The sequence below is a fragment of the Palaemon carinicauda genome, chromosome 15 (assembly GCF_036898095.1).
Source record: "Palaemon carinicauda isolate YSFRI2023 chromosome 15, ASM3689809v2, whole genome shotgun sequence".
Lineage (NCBI taxonomy): Eukaryota > Metazoa > Arthropoda > Malacostraca > Decapoda > Palaemonidae > Palaemon > Palaemon carinicauda.
The window spans coordinates 131,428,563-131,443,562 of record NC_090739.1 but is presented as its reverse complement, the minus strand read 5'-3'; positions in this window follow the sequence as shown (position 1 = coordinate 131,443,562).

The following is a 15,000-nucleotide window of genomic DNA, read 5'->3' as shown; positions in this document are numbered from 1 at the left end:
AATAATACTTGGGATACTATAAAAAGGAGACAAATACAGAAATTGATTGTTGAAAGTTTTCGAGGAAGTAATGAAAATTACAAGGTAGAGCATGCCAAGTATTCCAGTATTGATAGTAAAGCCAAAAGAAGAGCCGGGAATGACTGGAGAGAATATCAACACATGAAAACAGATGAGGCTGACAAAGCTATGAATTCAGGGAGTGGCTGTGGTGTAAAAATTGCTCGTAGAATTAATACTGAAATCTTGACTGGGACAAAGAAGAAGAAGCATATACCCATCAAAAAGAGAGATGGATCTGTTATAACAGGAAGATGAAGAAAGGAAACGTTGGTTGGAACACTAGTAAGGTCATGAACAAGAGATATAAGGGGAATAATTTGATTGATATACCTGAAGCTGATGAAGACCTTGATGTGCCCATGAATGAATTCAGTGTTTGAAGTCGAAACCATCATAAAAAAAAAAAAAAAAAAAAAAAAAAAAAAAAACTCAAGAGATGGAAAGCCCCTGGTTATGATGGAATAACTGCTGATATGATTTTCGCCGAAAATGAAATGACCCCCAGAATACTCACAAGATTAATATATAGAATGTGGCGTGAAAAGGGAAAAAACCTGATGAATGTGATTTAGGAGTGTAGGTAAAAATGGCAAAAAAAGGAGACCTGGCCGATTGCAATAATTACAGAGGCATCAAACTTACATCAGTTATCATAAAAGTATATAGTATGCCCATTCTAAAGAGACTAAAGAGAAAGATAGATGAAAAGCTGAGAAATGAACAAGCAGGATTTAGAAAAGGTAGTTGTGCAGACCAAATTTTCATTTTAAAACATGTGGTACTGAATGTATATCATATAGAAATTCACTTTTGATGGCATTTGTGGAGTATGGAAAAGTCTTTGATAATGTGCACCCGCCAATTTTGTGGAGAGTCCTGCGTTATTATGGAGTTCCTCTTAAATATGTGAATTTGATTTAGTCTGTTCATGAGCATAGTAAATGCAAAGTTAATGTTAGTAGAGTCCTATTTAATGAATTTCCAGTGAACAGTGGAGTACTCTAAGGGAATGTGTTGTCACCTATGTTTTTCATCCTCCTCATGGATTTTGTAATGCGTAGAACAGTTGGAGATGCTGGAGAAGGATTGGATTTGTTTGGTAATAGGAAATTAGCTGACCTAGAGTATGCTGATGATGCTATTCTTATTAGTAGAACACCACAGGATTTGCAATTTTTGTTTACCAGAATGCATGAAATATCACACACGAGGTTGGGCTCAGGATAAATAGAAGAAAGACAGAGATGACGAGAACGAAAAATGCAATGAAATTGATAATGTAGAAACATTCAAGTATTTAGGAATTATGATCTCTTATGAAGGGTATTTAGAATTGCAGTTTAATGAAAGCTTGAAAAAAAAAAGGAAATAAAACAATGGCTAGATTAAGTAAAATTTGGAAATCAAATCGCTTGAAAATAAATATAACGATATATCAGTCATGAGTCATGGTATGACAATGAAACAATAACCAACAGATTTTGTAGATTTGAGAACAAAGGCCTCAGAAGAATAATGGGAGTTAAATGGCAGGTCAGGATTAAAAATGAAACTATAAGAGAGATTACTCGAGTACCATATGTGGATGATCTCATGGTGAGGGGTAGATTGAGATGATTTGGGCCTGCTCTTCGCAATCCCCCAAGAAAAATTAGTTCACCAAACGTTTAACTGGGCTCCACAAAGCACTAGAAGAGTTGAAAGACCCAGACCTATATGGCTGAGAACTAAAAAGCGTGAAGTAGCAGACGATGAATGGAGAACTATTGATTTTCTAATCACAGGATAGAGACGGCTGGCGAAATCTAACCGAGTTCCTTTGCGTCAATAGGCGTAAGAGATTGTGGTGATTATGATGATGATGATTATAATATACATATACAATATATATATATATATATATATATATATATATATATATATATATATATGTATATATACACACACACACATATATATATATATATATATATATATATATATATATATATTTATTTATATATATGTATATATATACAATATATATATATATATATATATATATATATATATATATATATATATATATATATATTTATATATATATATATATATATATATATATATATATATATATATATATATATATATATATATATATCTTTTTGGTCACACTCACCTCTCCCCATCCCTCGGATAGGGGATGAGGGAGTAGTCATACCCTGGTGAGAGGGTAAGGGGGGTAAGTGTGCATGCATATCTAGCTAAATATCTACTCATCAATTTGACGGCTTGCGTACACTAGTATATATAAAACAAGCTAGACTGTAGCAGGTCTAAATTTACATGAACAGAAGTTCTTAGTTTACATGAAAATAAATAAATAAATAAATAAGTTCAGCACTATAGTCAATTCTTTTTAGTGAGGCAGATTTGCACCGACTCGCAGGGGTGCCCTTTTAGTTTGGAAAAGTTTCCTGATCGCTGGTTGGTTGGACAAGATAATTCTAACCAATCAGATAGCAGGAAACTTTTCCGAGCTAAAAGGGCACCGCTGCAAGTCAGTGCAAATGCGCCTCATTAAAAAAAATTTAGTATAGTTTCACTATTTAATGATAATCATGTAAAAAGACATATTTATATATAAACTAACCGAAAATAAGCGTCGAAGCACATTGTTCACGGGCCTTACAATTGAACTAATCTGGGCTTGAAAGTAAGATTCGGTTAATTAGATATCTTCCTCTCTGCCCCCTTCCCTTATTTGTATATCTGTCCTCGCCACTTATACCAACCCTGAATCTTATCAATTTGGTTTTTCTTTCCTGAGAGAGAGAGAGAGAGAGAGAGAGAGAGAGAGAGAGAGAGAGAGAGAGAGAGAGAGAGAGAGAGAGAGAGAGAGAGAGAGATTTTTTTTGTACAGGTTTTTATAACTCATCTTAATATTTCATTGTCACTTCTAATACAAATCATAAAAGCAAAATCGAGGTTACTTGCCTTGCACACGACACTAAATGTATAAGTTTCATGATGAATTCATTACATCATATGTATCCTGTGGCAACTTATAACGAACATTACATTGCTACTGTATATATTAGTGCAGTATCCCATAATGGATATTAATATAAAGGTCGTCTTGTAATTGAAGGCACCCACATCAATTCGAAGGACATGATCTTAATTCAATTGGCTCATCCGGAGGTAATTATTATTATTATTATTATTATTATTATTATTATTATTATTATTATTATTATTATTATTATCATTATTATTATTATTGTTTGCTAAGCTACAACCCTGGTTGGAAAAGCAGGATGCTATAAGCCCAGGGGTTCTAACAGGGAAAATAGCTCAATGAAGAAAGGAAACGAAGAAAAATAAAATATTTTAAGAACAGCAACAACATTAAAATAAATATCACCTATATAAACTATAAAAACTAACAAAAGAAGAGGAAGAGAATTAAGATATAATAATGTGCCGAGTGCACCATCAAGCAAGAGAACTCTAACCCAAGACAGTGGAAGACCATGGTACACAGGTTATGGTACTACCCAAGATTAGAGAACAATGGTTTGATTTTGGAGTGTCCTTCTCCTAGAAGACCTGCTTACCATAGCTAAAGAGTCTCTTCTACCCTTATAATGAGGGAAGTGGCCACTGAGAGGAAACTGGCCACTGAACAATTACAGTGCAGTAAGAAGAATTGTTTGGTAATCTCAGTGTTGTCAGGTATATGAGGCTGAGGAGAATATGTAAAGAATAGGCCAGACTATTCAGGTGTGTGTGTGTGTGTGTGTGTAGGCAAAAGGAAAATGAACTGTAACCAGAGAGAAGGATCCAATGTACTACTGCCTGGCCAGTCTAAAAACCCTATAACTCTCTAGCGCTAGTATCTCAACGGGTGGCTGGTGCCCAGGCCAACCTACTACCTCTACCTACATTACAATACAGTACATCGAAATTTTTCAAATAAATAACCACAAAAACATGTCCAGTCCTGATATGATTCAAACTAAAGGGGCACTTGGTAGAGCACAGACCTCCGCCGAGGCAGCTTATTTCTTGACCTTGACCTTTGACCTTAACATGTATTTTTGGCGTGGATTTTCGTACACTCAAATATGAACCAAGTTTGAAGTCTCTGTGACAACTATGTCCAAACTTATGGCTGATTACGTGAATTTGACATTTTTCTTGACCATCACCTTGACCTTTGACCTTAAATGTATTAATGGCCGTGGATTTTCGTACACTTGAATATGAACCAAGTTTGAAGTCTGTGACAACGATGTCCAAACTTACGACTGTTTACGTGAATTGGACACTTTGCTTGACCTTGACCTTTAACCTTGACCTTCCACAACTTAATTATTTCCAGCTTTAACATAAAAGTTAATCCCCGCATGTTTCATTAGTCTACGATTAAAATTGTGGCCCAGAAGCTGTTCACAAACAAACACACACAAAGGGGGTAAAATATATCCTCCTTCCAACTTCGTTAGCGGAGGTAATAAGACATACCGACTTTACGTGTATACATCAAACGCCAAACATGCTTGAATACGTTCATTCAATTATAGAAAAGGAATAATCAAGGAATGATTGATTTATGAAACGGGTGGAATAAACGGCAAGTCAATTAGAACAAGCTGGTGACCTTGAAATGTAAAAAAAAAAAAAAGTTGGTGACCTTGAAATGTATAAAAAAAAATTGGTGAGCTTGAAATAAAAAAGGAAATGGTGAGCTTGAAATGAAAAACAAATGGTGACCTAGATATGTAAAAATAGTTGGTGACCTTGAAATGTATAAAAAAAATTGGTGAGCTTGCAATGAAAAACAAATGGTGAGCTTGAAATGAAAAACAAATGGTGAGCTTGAAATGTAAAAAAAAAAAAAAAAAAGTTGGTGAGCTTGAAATGAAAAACAAATGGTGACCTAGAAATGTAAAAATAGTTGGTGACCTTGAAATGTATAAAAAAAAAAAATTGGTGAGCTTGAATGAAAAACAAATGGTGACTTAGAAATGTAAACAAAGGTGGTGACCTTGAATTGTATAAACAAAATTGGTGACCTAGAAATGTAAAAAAGAAGTTGCTGACCTTCAATTGTAAAAAGAAAAAAAATTGATGACCTTGAAATGTAAAAAAAAAAATGCTGACCTTGAAATGTAAAAAAAAAACTAAGAAAAAGAAAAGAAAAAAATAAAGTTTCCTTACGGTCAAAACCGATAGGACGGAATTAAAAGAAGAAAAAAATACCATTCAATCAAATAATATTCTTCTTTTGGAGAGAATAATTCAATAAATCCAAATAATCGATTTCAGATAGGATTGTCCACGGCTCAGACCGAACCAATTACCCTTTACGCCAGAACGACCATGAATGTAGCCGGAAGACGGACATAATTGAACATTGTCCTTGGGAATTCTTATAGAAAGACGATCGTTGGATATTTCATGGACATTTTTTTATCATTCTTGATGCCTTTTCTTAGAAAAAGGATTGATTCCAATTTGTACAAATCTGTCCGATTTCCTTTAAGATGACTTTGACATAACAACATTCGCTATTTTTCTCATTTTCAAGATTAGCTTAAGGTTTTCGTGTCTTACATTTTTTTTTTCGTTGTTTTACGATTTTTACAATTATCTGGATCAACTGTTCTTCGCACTCCCCAAGAGAGATTAGTTCACCAAACGTATAGCTGGGCTCCACAAGGCACCAGGAGAGTTGGAAGACCCAGGCCTACATGGCTTCGAAATATAGGCCCTTTGCGTCAATAGGCGTAGGAGATGAAGTTTAACAAATCTTTAAAAATCATCTTCTCTGACTTCTCGGTCTGAAAGGTTTATATTCGTAATCCTATAACTGCCAATACCTTCTTTTAAGTCGTTTTAACAGTATGTTCCAATTATCATTATATAAATATTTTCTCTGTTGGAGCCCTTGGCCTTATAGCATCTTGCTTTTCCCACTAGGGTTCTAGCTTTTAAGTAGTAATAATAATAATAATAATAATAATAATAATAATAATAATCTGCTTGACATCCTTCTTCATAATGTTTGTCAACGGACGTTTCCACTACCGAGTTTTTTTTTCCGCTTAACCAATGCTTGCTTTGTTGCAAACAATTCTAAAGCAAAGGCGCAAGATTGTCAATTTCCAGTTTTTCAGTTCAGCATGGAAAAGTACCAACTCAATTATGACTTAGAACATGCGACGTAACTTAAAGTTTTCAGAAGGACGAGAAACGACGGAATTAAGTCCAGCGCAGCCGGCATCAAACTATGATGCGGTATTTGTGATTTCATGATGAGGCAGGTCTCAGAATCATGATGAAATCATAGCTACAATGTTAAATATTTGCCGTAAAACACGGTAAAAATCCTGGAATAAATATTTTACCGTTTTAAAAACGGATATATTGACGTAAAAGAGTGATATTACGGTCACCAACCCGTAAAAGATAATAACAAAGTAAGGTAAAAATGACGGTCGCCTGTATTTTTCTGGAATACGGCTGAGAAGAGTATGTTTTTTTACGGAGAATTTCCGATTGCAAATACTCTTGTCCTTTGTAAATAACACAGATGCTGGATTTTTTTATCATTCAGTAGTTGGTGAGCAAAGTTTCTGTTTGTTTTACCAATTGAAGCTACGGTACACTGTTAAAAAACTGCAATTTTAATAGGAAATTCTCAGTAAAAAAAAATGGTTCTTAAATCTTATATTAACAAATATCTTCCCGACAACTTAATTTACTTGCAAACATCACACGTTAATCTAACAATAAGTGACAGAAGACATACAGACGGAAAGACAGACACACGCATACATACAAAAGGAAAGAAGATGAATGATTGTGGTCATAAAGTAGACAGAACATTAACGGGTTTAATACATTGGAGATGCTGCGTCTATAAATCAGGAGATATTTGCATATTAAACCTTCTGTAAAATCCGTCCTATATAAGGCAATATATCTTGGAAGAGGGCCATATAAATGGAAAGTTAGCAAGAAGGTTGGGGTAGGGGATAATACGATAATACGGTTTATTATTATTATTATTATTATTATTATTATTATTATTATTATTATTATTATTATTATTATTATTATTATTATTAAAAAAAAAAAAAAAAACTTCACACATTTTTTTTTTTTTTCTTTTTTTTTTACATTCAAACTTTGTATATGCAATTTTGGTCTCACTTAGTTATTTAAAGTTTACTAAATGAAAAATGGTTGTGTATTATTATTATTATTATTATTATTATTATTATTAATACTTGTTAAGCTACAACCCTAGTTGGAAAAGCAGGATGCTACAACCCTAGGGGGCCCAACAGGGAAAATAACCCAGTGAGGAGAGGAAACAAGGAAAAATAAAATATTTTAAGAACAGTAATAACAATAAAATAAATATTTCCTATATAAACTATAAAACCTTTAACAAAACAAAGGAAGAGAAATAAGATAGAATAGCGTGCCCGAGTGTACCCTCAAGCAAGAGAGCTCTAACCCAAGACAGCGAGGACCATGGTACAGAGGCTATGGCACTACCCAAGACTAGAGAACATGAGTTTGATTTTGGAGTGTCCTTCTCATAGAAGACCTGCTTACTATAGCTAAAGAATATATCTCGATGACTTAAATATCCCTAACGTTTACAGGAAAACTTATATTTGTCTTTTAGCTGGTTGCCTATTGGATACATCTCTGCCTGGTTCGAGTCCCGCTCAAACTCGATTGTTTCTTGTAGTGTCTGCAACCTCACCATCCTTGTAAGCTAAGAGAAGGTTTGGTGGAGCTTATATGCCTACCTGCTGAGCCATCAGTTGCCATTGCCTCGCCCTCCCTGGTCCTAGGTTGGGTGGAAAAAGAGCTTGGCGCTGATCATATTTATAGCCAGTCTTTTTGACATTGTCCTACTTTCTAGGGTAATATCACTGTCCCTTGCCTCTTCCATTCATGAGCGGCCTTTAAACATGCAAAATCCATCTTTTTATATATCAACTTTTACAGCGTTATAATGAATGTCCACCTATTCAAAATCCTATTCACCTCGTACAACAGCCATTGCCTGGCACTCTCTGGTCCTAGCTTGGGTGGAGAGTGAGCTTGGGGCTGAATTTATTTATGGCCAGTCATTATGGCATTGTCTTGCTTGCTAGGGCGATGTAACTGTGCCTTAGCTCTGCCATTCTTGATAGGCTTTTAAATTGTAAAATCCAGCTGTCCACCCATTCAGTCTTATTTATCTCGCAATGTATTCTCCAACCAATGAACTATTATTATCATTATCTATATATTAATACGATAGCGTGTGTGTTATTCTTTTTGTGTCACGCTTTAAAGAAAACGGAAATAATTTCATGGTATACCCTTACAAATTCACGCTTTAAAGAAAACGGAAATAATTTCATGGTATACTCTTACAAATTCACAATGGACTTTGATTACTTAACCAAAGCACATCTTATATAATTTTCCCAATTTTGTCTTTAGCACCTGACTTTTTTTTTTTAAATATTAAACAAAAAATTGAGTTTTATCAATTTCCATAACCTAGATTATAAAATTAATCTCGGGACATTTTATTCAAACATGTATAGGTTAGGAACAAGATGATTAGTATTGAAAATATAATTTCGTGTAATTTACACGGGTTCCGCTAGTTATTATTATTATTATTATTATTATTATTACTACTACAAGCCAAGCTATAACCCTAGTTGGAAAAGCAAGATGCTATAATCCCAAGGGCTCCAACAGGAAAAAATAACCCAGTGAGGAAATGAAACAAGGAAAGAAATAAACTACAAGAGAAGTCATAAACAATCAAAATAGAATATTTTAGAAGCAAATACATTTATAGGACCCTCTAGAATCTAGATCCTTTTCCCTCTCTAGCTCTCTACCTAGAGATGAACGCTGAACTCCCCCTTCAAATTACTCTATGAATACCAAACATGTTGTTTCATTCAGAGAACACATTTGATTACATAAATAACAGTTATTTGTTGTTTTGGTCGAAATCATCTTTTCCTCTTCCAAAATATCTCTCGTATCACATTATATTTATGTTATTCTATAATAATATAATATAATAGAATAGAATTTCTGTCATTCTATATATATATATATATATATATATATATATATATATATATATATATATATATATATATATATATATATATATAGACAGATATATAAATAGATAGATATATATATTTATATATATACATATATGTATATATACATATATATATACACACATATATATATATATATGTATATATATGTATATATATATATATATATATATATATATATATATATATATATATATATATATATATGTATATATATATATATATGTATATATATAGTATATACATCTAGTATATATAATATAATAGTATTTATGTCATTCTATAATAACTTGATGTTTACATTATTTTTCTTTCGGGATTATTTCATTTCAGTTTTTACAGAAATCGAAAATACATTTGAGTTCCCATATTTCATTTTCTATAAGAAATTCATCTTGTAAGCCATAATAATTTTGAAAAAAAGAAAAAAAAAATGTCAACTTTCGGCTAAAGGAGGGTTTACAAGGTCGAATGGTTCGTCGAACGCGGTTCGACAGACAAGTGTTTGAAGTGATGTTCAAAAGTGTGAACGGGGTATTTAGTTGTCAAACATGTTTGTCGAACGGTTCGAAGAAAGTGTGTTCTCGCCTGACTTTCGTGGGCAGGGCTTCATTGTCCACAAATCTTATGCGTTTGTGGTTTACTCCAACTTTTCGAAACCGTTCGACAGCCAAATTCGGCAAGTGGGTTCGACGAACCGTTCGACAAGCTGGTTCGACGAACCATTCGACAACCAGGTTCGACGAACCGTTCGACAACCAGGTTCAACAAACGGGTTCGACAAGCGGGTTCGACAAACCGTTCGACAACCATGTTAACAAAGCGGGTTCGACAATCGGGTTCGACGAACCGTTCGACTGTTTAAATCCCACTTAAAATTTTACAAGACATCCAACAAGAAAAATCAAATGTTTGTCAGACATCCAAGTGAAAAAAGAACCAAGAAACAGACATAAGAACACGAATTTGTTCATTCACGATAAAAAAGAAAAATTGAAGTCTCTATGATATGTTATTTCCCAAAATTAATTAACTGTTTCAGTCATGTCTCGATATTTTGAGGACTTCTACCAAACGAACATTACTGATTGTACTGTGTGCTCGGTTTGAAGAAAGTTATGCATTTATTTGGTCTGTATGAGTCACATATCTCGGAAATCTTTAATTTAGCAGAACGAGGTAGATACTATTTCATTATTATTATTATTATTATTATTATTATTATTATTATTATTATTATTATTATTTGCTAAGCTACATCCCTAGTTGGAAAAGAAGGATGCTATAAGCCCTTAGGGTTCCAACAGGTAAAATCGCCCAGTAAGGAAAGGAAATAAGGAAATAAATATACTACAAGAGAAGTAATTAAAAATCAAAATAAAATATCTTAAGAACAGTAACAACACCAAAACAAATCTTTCATATATAAACTATAAAAACTTAAAATAACAAAACAAAGGGGAGAGAAATAAGATAGAATAGTGTGCCTAAGTGTAGGCTTACCCTCAAGCAAGAGAACTCTACTTGAAGACAGTGGAAGACCATGGCGCAGAGGCTATGGCACTACCCAAGACCAGAGAACAAGGGTTTGATTTTGGATATTTTTATTGTTTCTATTTTAATTTCCCATACTTCAAGATTCCACACACACCAGAAATTTGACAGCATATAAAGGGTCGTTTAATCTTCCTGATAACTAGTCTTTTATATTCAGAAACTAAATATATCAAAACACACGAAATACGAAGAGCTGCGAAGGTTATAGATGCTTATGTCCCTGATAGAATTATTGTTTGCATAATGCTTTGTTGTTGTTTTCAACAAACAATATCAATTCACTCAAAATAAATATTCTAAGCCTTTTTAATTTTGAGTATTAATAGAATACGTACTTTACAATGGAGGCATACATGGGCATAAATATATATCTCCCCTAAATAATAAAGAACAAGTGTCTGCCTATATACAGTATATATATATATATATATATATATATATATATATATATATATATATATGTATATATATATAGTGTATAATATATACATATATATATTTACATAATATATATATATCTATAGATACATATATACATGTATACATTACACATAAACATTGTATATGTATACATACACACACACACACATATATATATATATATATATATATATATATATATATATATATATATATATACATACACACATATATATGACAACTATACAGTAAAGCATTTAGCTATCTATGATTAAAACAATCCCTATTTCCAATAATTTACCACAACCTCACCCTTGAAATTACGTGCAATGACCATAAGCCCTAATAACGTAATCACAACAACACAGTGCGAACCAATCCATCATCTTTAAACACCGAGAACAATTTCTCTGGCAGCGTTACACATGAACAAAGCTAATCCCGCTCAACCGATACTACTTGTAATATATTAAAAGTAGAAGGATAAATACGTTTAATATATATAAAATTGTATTTAAAAATTTTATTAAAATGTATTCACGAGTCAATATATTCTTTTATTTAAAACATATAATGAGTTTATGGTAAATAAAATAGGATTAAAAATTCTATTAAAAAGTATTCACGAATTGATATATTTTTTTATTTAAAACTTATAATAAGTTTATGGTAAATAAAATAAGATTAAAAATTCTATTAAAAAGTATTCACGAGTCAATATATTCTTTTATTTAAAACATATAATGAGTTTATGGTAAATAAAATAGGATTAAAAATTCTATTAAAAAGTATTCACAAATTGATATATTTTTTTATTTAAAACTTATAATAAGTTTATGGTAAATAAAATAAGATTAAAAATTCTATTAAAAAGTATTCACGAGTCAATATATTTTTTTATTTAAAACATGTAAGTTTATTGTAAATAAAATAAGGATTAAAAATTCTATCAAAAAGTATTCACGAATTGATATTTTTTTTTATTTAAAACATATAATAAGCTTATGGTAAATAAAATAAGATTAAAAATTCTATTAAAAAGTATTCACGAGTCAATATATTTTTTTATTTAAAACATGTAAGTTTATTGTAAATAAAATATGGATTAAAAATTCTATTAAAAAGTTTTCACGAATTGATATTTTTTTTATTTAAAACATATAATAAGCTTATGGTAAATAAAATAAGATTAAAAAATTCTATTAAAAAGTATTCATGAGTCAATATATTTTTTTATTTAAAACATATAAGTTTATTGTAAATAGAATAAGGATTAAAAATTCTATGAAGAAAGTATTCACGAATTGATATTTTTTTTTTTTATTTAAAACATATAATGAGTTTATGGTGAATAAAATAGGATTAAAAATTCTATTAAAAAGTATTCACGAGTCAATATATTTTTTATCTAAAACATATAAGTTTATTGTAAATAAAATAAGGATTAAAAATTCTATTAAAAAGTATTCACGAGTCAATATATTCTTTTTTTTTTAAATTATTTAGACAAATAGTTAAAATTGCAATTGTAAATACACATATGTTACGCAAAATGTGGATAACTGCCAAATGTGTACAATTAATTTTGCCTATTGTGTACAATTTGCAGCGTTAAATGGATACAAATTATACACAATAGGAAAAATTAATTGCAAAATGTACATATTTGGCAATTATCCACATTTTGCGTAACTTATATAAAATAAAAAAAAATATTCATGTAAATACTATGATGTTGATATGTTATATGCATAATTATTTATTTCTCAGATTTTTTTAAATAATGATATATTCTATTATTTCCTTTTGTTAACAGATTTGTATAAACAGTCCACTATTATGAGAATTCATGAACATTCATCGTATAATAGATAATCTTATATCTAAATTAGTAAGATATACTTTAAAAATAATAACTTTTGAAATGGTTATTTATAGCATTTTTGGAAGGAAAAAAAAACAATTTAGTCGAATATAGAACATGGTACTCTCTCTCTCTCTCTCTCACTCTCTCTCCTCCTCTCTCTCTCTCTCTCTCTCTCTCTCTCTCTCTCTCTCTCTCTCTCTCTCACATGAAATGATTGAAGATATACAACCTTAGATAAGCAATAAAATAAACCCTAAATGGAAACTTAAAATGGATTATCATCATCAACACAGGCATAAATAAAACATTCTATATAAGATGAATCTCAAGTATTTGTTCCAACTATACTCAATTTTTTTTTTAATGAAGCGCATTTGCACCGACTCGCAGCGGTGCCCTTTTTAGCTCGGATAAAGTTTTCTGCTACCTGATTGGTTAGAATGATCTTGTCCAACCAATCAGCGATCAGGAAGCGTTTCCAAGCTAAAAGGGCACCCCTGCGAGTAGGTGCAAATCTATCTAGCTAAAAAGAATTAACTATACGGTTGTAGTTTAGAAAGTAATATTGATAATAATAATATTATCTTCTATTGTCATTATTCTATACTGATAAATATTTGAAGAATGATAATGCTATTTGTTTCTTTTCTATAGAATCTCTTTGACAGAGTACAAAACACCCTAATATTTCAAACCCTTCACACACCCCCAAAAAATAACGGCCCCTCTTCACCCGCACCCACCAAAAATAAATAAATAACGCCCACTCTTCACCCCCTCACCCACCACTAAATAACGTCAGCTCTTCACCAACCACAAAAATAAATACATGAATAACGCTCACTCTTCATCCCACCAACCAAAGAAATTAAATAACGCCCACTCTTCACCCCCACCCACCAAAAAATAACGCCCACTCTTCATCCCCACCACAAAAAAAAAAATAAATAAATAACGACCACTCTTCACACCCCCCCCCCCCACAAAAGATAACACCCACTTTTCATCCCCACCACAAAAAAATTAATAAATACCCGCCCCACTTTTCACCCCACCAACCAAAGATATTAAACAACGCACACTCTTCACCCCACCCGCACAAATAATAACGCCCACTTTTCATCCCCACAAACAGCCCACTCTTCACCCCCCACACAAAAAAATAACGCCCACTCTTCTCCCCCACCCCAAAAAATAACGACCACTCTTCACCCCCACCCCACTCTTCATCCTCACCCCCCCCCCCCAACAAGAAATAAATAACGCGTACTCTTCACCCCCACACTAAAAATAACGCCCACTTTTCAACCCCCCACACAAGAAATAACGCCCACTCATCATCCCCATCCGGAAAATTAAATAAATAACGCCCACTCTTCACCCCCCCACCCCAAAAAAATAATGACCACTCTTCACCCCCACCCAGCAAAAAATACCGCTCAATCTTCATTCCCACCCTAAAGAAATAAATAAATAACTCCCACTCTTCTCACCCCCACACAAAAAATAACGCCACTCTTCACTCCACCAAAAAAAATAATGACCACTCATCAATCTTCACCCTCACCCACCAACAAAAAAAAATAACGCCCACTCTTCACCCCCCCCCCCAAACAAATGAATAACGCCCACTCTTCACCCCCCCCACCCACCCAGAAAAAATATAAATAACGCCCCACTGGCAACCGTCCTTAGAAATGTGTATCCTTAAACTGAATGTCAATTCTAATTGAATGGTTTGATGAATCAGCAGAGCGCACAGCATGAAATGGGATCCTAAGCCATTCAATTAATCTCTCTGGTATTCTGATAAATTTAGTTCCAATCAAATTTAGTCCATAATTACCTTCATTCCAGGGTAATAGTTTAATTTGCAGTATGAAAGAGAATCATTTATCTTTATCGGGTGGTGAAAGGCATTGGGTTGGGGCTGGCCATAGGAAT